General features: G+C 43.1%; 1 non-coding gene across 1 annotated transcript; it reads left to right on the top strand.

The window, feature by feature from the left end:
• The first annotated feature begins 9,567 nt into the window (after window positions 1–9,567).
• LOC115524316 lies at window positions 9,568–9,676 on the top strand. Its single transcript, XR_003972029.1, has one exon. It is a non-coding gene; the product is annotated as a U6 spliceosomal RNA (small nuclear RNA).
• The last annotated feature ends 361 nt before the right edge of the window (window positions 9,677–10,037 follow it).

The raw sequence follows: 10,037 nt of genomic DNA, 5'->3' as shown, positions 1-10,037 counted from the left end.
TGTTCCTCTGTTTACAAAGGAGATTGTCTGGGCGAGACACGTGGAACACAGGTGGTCATCTTGACAGCAGCCTGATTAAGGCAGCAACCGCAGGTGGCAAAGACAGAACAATCTAGAAAGGCAGAGCCGGAGCCAGAGCCACCCTACCTCTGGGTCTCTTGCCTTGTCGAAAATAGAGCGCTTCCTGGTTTAAGCCGATTGAGCGGGAGTGTTCTGTTCTGGCCGCCGAAACAGCCTTAACCGATCCCAGTACCTTGCAGGTAGGAGATATGCTGATATTTGGTGGATTCAATTCGAGTAGGAAGACCGGGCTGGTTCACTGCCCTTAGAGGACTCCTCAGGCCGTGTGACATCTGTCCCCATCCAGGCAACCTCACTCGTGAAATGGTTTTTCCAACGAGAAAGATAACAGGGTGTTTTTGCTTACTTGTTTTCGTCACAGATCTTCCATGGGCTGCTTTTTCTAGAGAACGTGTAAAACGTCATTCCATTGTCAAAGTTTCATTGAATTATACCTCTTGACAGACCCGTGCCTTACAGGAGCAAACTTCAGGAAGGGGGTCATCACGAACGGCTCATGCTCGTTGAGCATTTTTATGCGCCAGACGTTAGGCTCAGTTAATCCTCAGATTGATTCTGTCATCCCCCTCCTTTCGCGGATAAAGAAACCGAGGCACAGAAAGCTTCATTCACCTGCCCAAGGCCGCACAGCTAATAATGCGCGGGGGCTGGGATTCGAACCTGAGGAGTTGGCTCCTATCCTTAGGCTCCGTGGCGATGAATTGCTTCGGTGCGCGCGGCTTTCTTCAGTTCAGACAACGGCAGTCCATTCCCTGCCGTCAAAACCTTAAAACTCTTAAAATCTCCTTAAAACTCAGATCACATTACCCTCCAACTCGATGCCCTCCGGTGGGTCCCCGCGGACGTTCTAGAGAGCATCCGAAACAAGGCTCCAGTCTGTGTTGGTCCCCACTCTACTGGCTTCCCTCCCACTGGCCACTCTGGCCACGTTCAGCTCCTTTAACACATTCAGCCTTCTTTGCCTCCGGGCTTTCACACCTGCTCTTCATTCTGCCCGGGGTTCAACACCTGACCGGACAGACAGACAGACGCATCCACACAGGCCCGCACACACCCGTCCCCTGGAGAACTTCCACTCATCCTTCAAGGGTCCGTTGAAATAGTTTACTTCCTTAGAGATCTCTCCGCTGCCCTTCGGTCCGATTTGTCCCACGGTCGTACCCTCCCCGTCACCTGGGTGGCACTTCTCAGAATTCATAGTTGCATGAGTGTGCGTGATTTTCTGCTTTGTCTCTGTCCTCCCCCAGGAGACCGTCATGCCCGTGTTGTCTCTACAGTATCCCGAGTGACGGTCACATTGCGGCAAGAGTGGGGAAATGTTCAAGGAGAGGAGGCAGAAAAGAAGTTGAGAAGGAAAGAAAAAACTGGAAGGAAGGGAAGGGAAATTGAGAGACTATGGTCAGGAAGGAAGAGACTGTGAGGCTCCGTGAGTTGCCAAGCATTTGAAAGCTTTTACCACAGTAACGTTCCTTCCCCCCCGGGTAAGCAAAGGGCATGGCCTTGGCAATAGCTGGCTTGTTTCCTTCTTCCCTCTGTCCCTCCTTTCCTTCCCTCCTTCCCTCCTTCCCTCCTTCCCTCCTTCCTTCCTTCTTTCCTTCCTTCCTTCCTTCCCTCTTTCCTTTCCTCCTTCCTTCCCTCCTTTCCTCCTTTCCTTCTTTCCTTCCCTCCCTCCTTCCTTCCTTCTTTCCTTCTTTCTTTCCTTTTTCCTTTCCTTATTTCCTTCCCTCCCTCCTTCCTTCTTTCCTTTCCTCCTTCCCTCCTTTCCTCCTTCCTTCCTTCCCTCCCTCCCTCCTTCCTTCCTTCTTTCTCACCTTCCTTCCTTCCCTCCTTTCTTCCCTCCCTCTTCCTTCCCTCCCTTCCCTCCTTCTTTCCTTCCCTCCTTCCTTACTTCCCTCCTTCCTTTCTTCCTTCCCTCCCTTCCCTCCTTCCTTCTTTCCTCCTTTCCCTCCTTCCTTCCTTTCCTCCGTCCTTCCTTCCCTCCCTCCTTCCTTCCCTCCTTCCTTCTTCCCTTCCTTCCCTCCTTCCTTCCTTCCTTCTTTCAACTTCCTTCATTCCCTCCTTACTTCTGCCCTCTCTCTTTCTTTCTATACCTATTTTCCTTTTTCAAAAAAAAAAAAAAAAACTCCCTAAAACAAAAGTAAAAGACCAGCATTTAAAATTCATCCATAAATTTTAAAGTGAAGCCTGTGTGTTTGGCCCACAGGATATTTTTACCACTGTTTTGCAGAGAGCAGTGGAGCTCTTCCTTCTTATATCCTCTGTCCCTTCTCCCAGCTCTACCAGTTTATATCAAGTGGACGACTCTTTACAATCCCCTCCGTATTTCGGGACAATCATACCAACCAAAGTAATATATTGGAACTAGGAATATAACTTTAGGAAAAGCAACTAGACAAATAGATGGATTTTTCACTTTTATAGGGTTAAGTGGCTATAAAAATTATAAATTGATATCAAATTATATCATAAGGTCAAGAGATTTGCTGCTCACTTCCCTTTAATGAATTAAGAAACAACAAGTGAGAAAAACGTAACGACACAAAAATATCCAAGCAAACAGAAAATATTTAAAGGTGAGAGCCACCAAAACATAGAATAACTTGTGAACATATTATTAGTAGAATTTCTAGCACTTTAACTCATTTAAAAATAGACAAAGTAGGGGCACCTGGGTGGCTCAGTGGGTTGAGCGTCCGACCTCAGCTCGGGTCATGGTCTCACAGTTCACGAGTTCGAGCCCCACGCCGGGCTCTGTGCTAACAAACAGCTCCGAGCCTGGAACCTGCTTCAGATTCTGTATCTCCCTCTCTCTCTCCCCCTCCCCTGCTCATGCTCTGCCTCTCAAAAATAAATAAATGTTAAATTTTTTTTTTAAAAAATAGACAAAATGAATTCATTCCAGGACATGTCCAACTACTTACAAAATATGATTATGTGATTATACTCAATCTATTGTTTTAAAATTTATTTTTCAGAGTTTGCGTTATTATAACTAAGATGTAATTGACCAAGAAAATGCTAGCCACACCACTTACGTCATATGTTGTTTCCCAGGTTTGAAGGTACAAAGGATTGTGCTTCAAGTATGGAAAAACTGGAGAATGCCTTATTTTTGAGAGGTGGGAGGAAAGGCAAAGAGAGAAGGAGACATAGAATTTGAAGCAGGTTCTAGGCTTTGAGCTGTCAGCACAGAGCTCTACATGGGGCTCAAACCCACGAACCATGAGATCATGACTAGAGCCAAAAGCGATGCTTAACCGACTGAGCCACACGGGCACCCTTTGTTTGAGACATTTTCAAATTCATTTTATTAGAGTACCAACCCATCAAAGAGTCACCTGAGGAAGCAATGAGAACGAAGACAGGAAGGGAGAAAGAAGAACGGAAGGAGAGAGAAATGGGGGTAAAGAAACTTTGCATCCAGATCAATGTTACCCTTCAATAGCATTACCCTGAAATCACGCATTCATTCTTCAGTACCTCCACACCCAAATATTTGATGCATGGGCATGTCATGTCATGTCATGATAAAGGTTTAGGCCTGCAAAGAACTTAAAAAGTTATCAAGGGTTTATTTTATAGGCGAGAAAGTCAGAATTCAGGGAGTTCCAAGCGCTTGACAAAGTCACAGAGCTTTTATCCACTTAAAAAATGGATGACAGAGTGAGAAAAGGGATTTGAATCAGTACTACATCGAATTATTCAGAGTATATCATTCTTTTCCGTTGAGCTTCCTCATTCATTCATTCATCCCACACATATTTACTGAGTGCCTCGTATGTTCTGGGCACTGCTGAAGATACAGCAGCGAACAAACAGACAAAACACCGTACATTCGTGGGGTGCACGTCCCAGGGCGTCAATATAATTTAAATTCCTCGTTCTATTTTCCATGCCGAGGTTGCTGTTTTAACAATTTTCGGGAGCCACCTCATTAGAATCAGAGATGCTGAACGAATTCTCTACTGACACAACTTGGTGAGTGTAGGAATTACAAATATGAGTCAACTCTATTGATTACAAAGAGGAGGCAGAGCACATACAACTTTTTTAGAGAGAAATTAAACCCCATTAAAACATAATAGACGATGCTCCACATGACATCCGATTCACCAGCCACATCTCCTAAAACACAGGGCAGGACTGTTGGAAAGAAAAGAAAAGAAAAGAAAAGAGAAAGAAAAGAAAGAAAAGAAAAGAAAAGAAAGAAAAGAAAAGAAAAGAAAGAAAAGAAAAGAAAGAAAAGAAAAGAAAAGAAAGAAAGGAAAGGAAAGGAAAGGAAAGGAAAGGAAAGGAAAGAAAAGAAAAGAAAAGAAAAGAAAAGAAAAGAAAAGAAAAGAAAAGAAAACTAAGCATTTTTAAAGGCTTTCCAGCCAAGATAAGAAGACATTAAACTTTTGGCAAGCATCCTGGCAGCCAGCAGAATGGAACCACGCACTGCCTGCAAATGTTTAGCCCACAGCTGTTGGAAATGAAGAATGTCAAAATACCCAAAAGCAAGAATCCATGCACACACATCAAAGAAGCGAAGCTCTGGGGGACACCCAGCGTCGAAGCGGATGATGGCGGGAGCACCAGAAGGGAGGCAGGAAGGGAGGTGCCGGGCAACACAGAAGACCAACCAATCTTGATATCGCGTCTACAACCTCGGCTGTGTTCATGCCTGCTGTACCACCATGGAAAATGGTCCCCGACGTTCAGAAATCCACTGGCGAGGACCCAAAGCCTGCTGCCGTTAACTTCATTCTGCAAACGGTGTGTCCTTTACTCCATGACGAAATCGTGAAAACTCAGGCAGGGGTCCCTTTTTTCTTTTTCTGTTGTTTCTTTTTCAGCCAAACTCTCATGTGTACTGCACCCGTAGAAATAGTTATTTTTAACCCTCAATTCACCTGAAACGAATTAAATGAACTAATTAAAATGAAACGTGGTTTATTTTGAGAAGCCAATGTTCCGAAAGTGCGTAGATCCCGGTAGTTCTTTGGTTTAAGATGAAACACCACATTCCAGCCATAAGAGCATGGCGGCCTCACAAATGGGGCCAACATTTACTTAACTTTCTAGAAGACGGTTTGAAGATTAAGAAGGAAGGAAAAAAAAAAGAGAGGGAGAGAGCCAAACCATAAGAGACTCTTAAAAACTGAGAATAAACTGAGGGTTGATGGGGGGTGGGAGGGAGGGGAGGGTGGGTGATGGGCATTGAGGGGGGCACCTGTTGGGATGAGCACTGGGTGTTCTATGGAAACCAATTTGACAATAAATTTCATATGAATAAATAAATAAATAAATAAATAAATAAGAAGATTACTGTTTTGTCACTCAAAACGGTATGGTACTGGCTAAAAATATAGACACAGAGATCAGTGAAGATTATGCCACAGCTTAGAGAAATGGTGATATGGGTTTGTTTTCTCTTTTCTTATGTTTACGGAATTTGACTGTGTCGGTTTTATAATTTCAAAAAACTGTTTACTAAAAATAAAATAGAGTGAATCTCTACTACAGCTAGAGTGAGTGGCATGGGTCTAGGTACAACCTTTCACATAAAATGACCAAGGAAGGTGACAAATCTGGAAAAAGCAGTGGGGCCAGCTAAATCACAAGATATATGAAAGGTACAGAATAAGGTGTCTCTCTTACGTCACCAAGCCGTTCAGATAATTCGAGACTTTTGTAAGCATGAGGAAGTTGGTCCCCAAAATGTCATCTGCTATTTTGGTAAGAAAAGAAAGAGGGAGCAGGCAGTAGAGTGATTTTGTAAATCACTGATGAGAGCGAGAACCTAGAGAGAATTGATACAGGTCAATATAGCTTCCCAGCCACTGCGTCCTTCCTGCCCACAAAAAGTCAACTGGCAGGATTTGTATTAGGTCATCAATTCCCAGAGGACAGCTTGACTACATGTGTAAAAACTTGTATACCCTTTGACCCAAGAATTCCTCTTTAATCGGAGAAGTACACAAAAATGTTTGTACGAAGACGCTCATTTCGTTGTTCTTAAAATAGGAACAAAATGGACACACCCTAATTGGCCCACCAAAAAAAAGCTTAGTTAGATAATTCAAGAGTATCTGGATGATGGGACTCTTACACTACCTTTAAAAAGGAATGTGCAGGGGCGCCTGGGTGGCTCAGTCAGTTAAGCGTCTGACTCTTGATTTCGACTTGGGTCGTGACGTCGAGGTTCATGGGATTGAGCACCACGCTGGGCTCTGTGCTCGATGCGGATCCCGCTTGGGATTCTCTCTCTCTCTCTCTCTCTCCCCCCCAACATCAAAATAAATAAACAAATAAAAAGAAAAAGGAAGTGATATCAAAAAGAATCTCCATGATATATTATCGAGCAAAAACAAGCCGTTTATAAAATGGGGTATGTGGTATGGTGTCATTTTCGTTTAATCAACTGTACAAACGATAGGAAGACATCTGGAAGAATGGTCTCCAGTCTATTGGCAGTGGATGTCTCTGGGTGGAGAATTTAGCAAGATGTTTACTTTGTTCCTTCTCCCGTCCTGTGTAGCCTGAACATTCTAGAAGAGTAGGTGTGGCACTGGAAGGAGGCCTCTGGGACAGAGCCGCTGGGAAGTCCTGGGAAACCCCAGGATAATGACCATCGGAGGCCCCGTGGACGGATCTGAGGGTGGCAGAAAGGCTTAAACGATGTGGAAGCCAAGAGGGAGCCAAAGTGGTTTATGGCAAGAGAAAGAACGGTGACGAAGCAGAATTTCCGGATGATTAGACTGAATTCTCTGGGAGGCTGCATGGGATTGTGTGTTCTATTATTATTCATAGAATTCCTGCCATCGTAGAACTCAGTGGGCCATTGGAACAGCCGGGCTAACTGGAATTTTTTTTTTTTTTTTTTTTCAGTTAGCGTGGGGGGCCTGTGCAGAGAAAGAAAATACCAAGCTTTCTCAAGAAATAACGCACAGCCTGTGGAGGCGGGACAGAAATTGTTCCATGCAACATACTAACTCATCGTGGCCCACGGGAGGCTGGAAACTATCTAGAATGCGGTGTGTTTGGCCCTATGAGATATTGTAAGTGTTTCTTTCCTAAAAAACAGGTGACCATCCCTGTGACCATTGTACTCAGCTTCGAAGTCCTCGTCAACCAAAGATGTGGGTAGTTATCTGTTAGAAAGTAGACTGGCTTAATGGTCTAAAAGGTTCTGGGTGGTAAATGAGAAGATTTGGGGGCCTAATTACTAGTTTGCCTGCTTGAATATTCTTCTTTACAGAGTAGCTGGAGCTAGAGACAGAAATCAGAACTATTCACTTTGGAAAGAATTTTCAATACTTCAATAACACAGTTTCTAGTACCTAAATTTTTTTTTTAAAAAAAGGTACTCTGAAAATATTAGCAACATGCTTATTAAAAGGAAACGATCTGCGCAATTATTACCCTGAAGAGTTCCAAGTTAAACGTCTAGGGAAGTGACATCCTCCTTTCCAGAGGGCTTTCCTGTTTGATCGTTTTAAAATTTAACGGCCAAAAGAAATGAAAAGTAAAACCATACAGCAGAAACAAACTGCCACAAAGGATCCTCAAACATTGGGTCCATTTAGACATTTTAGAACATCTCAGTGAAAAGCAGCCATCTCTGCTCAAACCTAGTTAGAAAATGTTTGATGTTACAACACAGATTTTCTATCATGCACTTTGAGTTAACACAGAGATGCAACTTAATGCAATAAGCATGGTTTCTCCCATTTGGGATTCTTAAAACATAAGAAACATAGCATGCTGGGCATTTACTTGGTTTGAATTAATAGCGATGTATATATAGAATATTACGAAGATCAAGTTATCCTCTGACCATTCGCTGCTTGAAATTTTCCCATTCAGCAGATTCTATACATTGCTAATGTTAAAAATGAGAGGGGTTTTTTGTGACCGAAAAAAAAAAAAGTATTTGTGTAATCTTCAAAGTGTTTAATTTGTATTAAAGCTAAATCCAGAGGCTCTGAAACCTTAGGGGCTCTCGATGTGGATTTTTGTTCTGGTTCACACACCTTGAGACAAAGGCTCATAGTCAAGATGTGGAGGAAAAAGACGTTTTTTTGTGTGCGAGATGCGGGGCAAATTTATTCCCCGGGCAGCCTGGAATGAGCTTCAGAAAATGGATAGAGTGTCTTCTTGAAGAAAGGGCCTCTAAGTAAACTCGACTGCCATTCAAAAGATTTGCTCTGACACTTAACAAGTGGTGCAGGAAGAAAGGAAAATCTGTTGTCAGGTTTGGGGTGTTTATCAGCCCCCCTCGAGACACTTGACCTAATGCTGCGGCCCCCCTAATCCGCTGATCTGCATGCCGTGGTCTCGCGAGCCTCGGCCCGCAACTGCCGGTAAAATCGCCTGGAACACTTGTCCCAACACATTGATCCCTCGGTATATTGTGTGCGGCTCACCTACCCCCCCCCTCCTCTTGCGGCTCCCCCTAAATTTAATTCTGCTCACAAATTGTGAAATAAGTTGTTTGGGCTGGATTTGTCGAGTGAATTGTCCCACTAATGAAACAGTCTGTTCATTATACAGTTGTGGGACGGAAGATTTAGCGCTCCCATACCCCGGGCCCCGGGCAGGTTAACGTTTTTAGACTTGACAGTTTACAAAAGAATGAATAGGTCTCTCCTGTCACATCAGGCTTACAAACAGCTTGGCACACAAACAGTTACTGCTTGTGTGCATGTGGATTTAGGGTCCCCGCCTGCTAATGCCCCAGATTTGTAAGTACAAATTGGTTGGTCTTCAAACTGTTTGCGAAAGGAATAAAATGACCAAAAATTAGTTTGTTTTAGCCTTTTCCCCCTCCCCTCCCCGCTCTTGCAAGGGAAACATTTAAAAAGAGAGAGAGAGAGAGAAAGAGAAGGAAAGGCTAAAATAGTATGTAGCAGGTCCTCAGGGAATATTGTGGCGTTTTTGCTTAAGGCATCAAATTAAGCAGGACCATTGTTTGGCAGAAAACATTTTGTTCTGCTGGGGCACCCTGCTTCTCGGAAGGCAGCTGAAAATCTAAGGGAATTAATTTAAGACGTGTGATTTTAAAAGATAGAGCAGAGAGAGTGGGGGGGGGGAGATCAAAAACTTTTCATTTCTATTCATTTCAGTACCTGTTGCTTACAACTGGTTATAATACCTCCCTCCCTCCTTCTAACCGCATTGATCTTTTAAAATGGGTCATTTAGGTTTCTGAATCTTTTCATAGGCAATTATGTGTAAATTAGCTAAAACCCGTTTTATTTTTCCTATGGCAGTTTGAATTGTGTGGTGAGTTGGTTAAATTCTTGCCAAATCTTTGAGAGAGAATGCTGCATAGGAAGTCAGGTGAATAGTTTTATCATGTGATTTATCATCAGTTTGGTGATACTTTTTAGTCTGGATTGAGTTTAAACACTCTTTGGTTTATTATAGCTACAGCAGGACAGTTGATGAGAGTAGTAGATGTTTCCATCACTTTAAAGGAGAAACAAAGAAAAGTAACAGACTGTGCTCGCTTCGACAGCATGTATACTAAATTTGGAAAGATCCAGAAAAGCTTAGCATGTCCCCTGTGCAAGGATGACACACGCAAATTCCGGAAGCGTTCCACGTTAAAAAAAAAAAAAAAAAAAAAGGTAACAAAGAATTTTTTCAGATTTCAGCTTGACCTAACATCTTTGAATTAAAGACTCTCTCCTTGATCAGATACAGCCCCAGGATGTTCAACCTCCTTACAGCACGAGGGGTTATTCTTTCATATTTCAGTAAGTTCATTATCACATGTTTCCATGTACTGTAAAGGCAATTTGTAACAATCAGACTTTTTGGCAACTTTGCAAGCACCAGTTACGAGCTAATTCAAACATCCCTTAAAACCTGTTCCCTTGTCAGTGCCTAAATCTCACACTGAGAATCTGAAGCATTAAGAGTTCCCAGACAGAAAGCATAATCGTAACTCATAACTGCGCAAAGTCAGT

This window comes from Lynx canadensis, chromosome C2 (assembly GCF_007474595.2).
Source record: "Lynx canadensis isolate LIC74 chromosome C2, mLynCan4.pri.v2, whole genome shotgun sequence".
NCBI lineage: Eukaryota > Metazoa > Chordata > Mammalia > Carnivora > Felidae > Lynx > Lynx canadensis.
The sequence above is the reverse complement of the archived record's forward strand: the minus strand, read 5'-3'. Positions and strand labels throughout refer to the sequence as shown.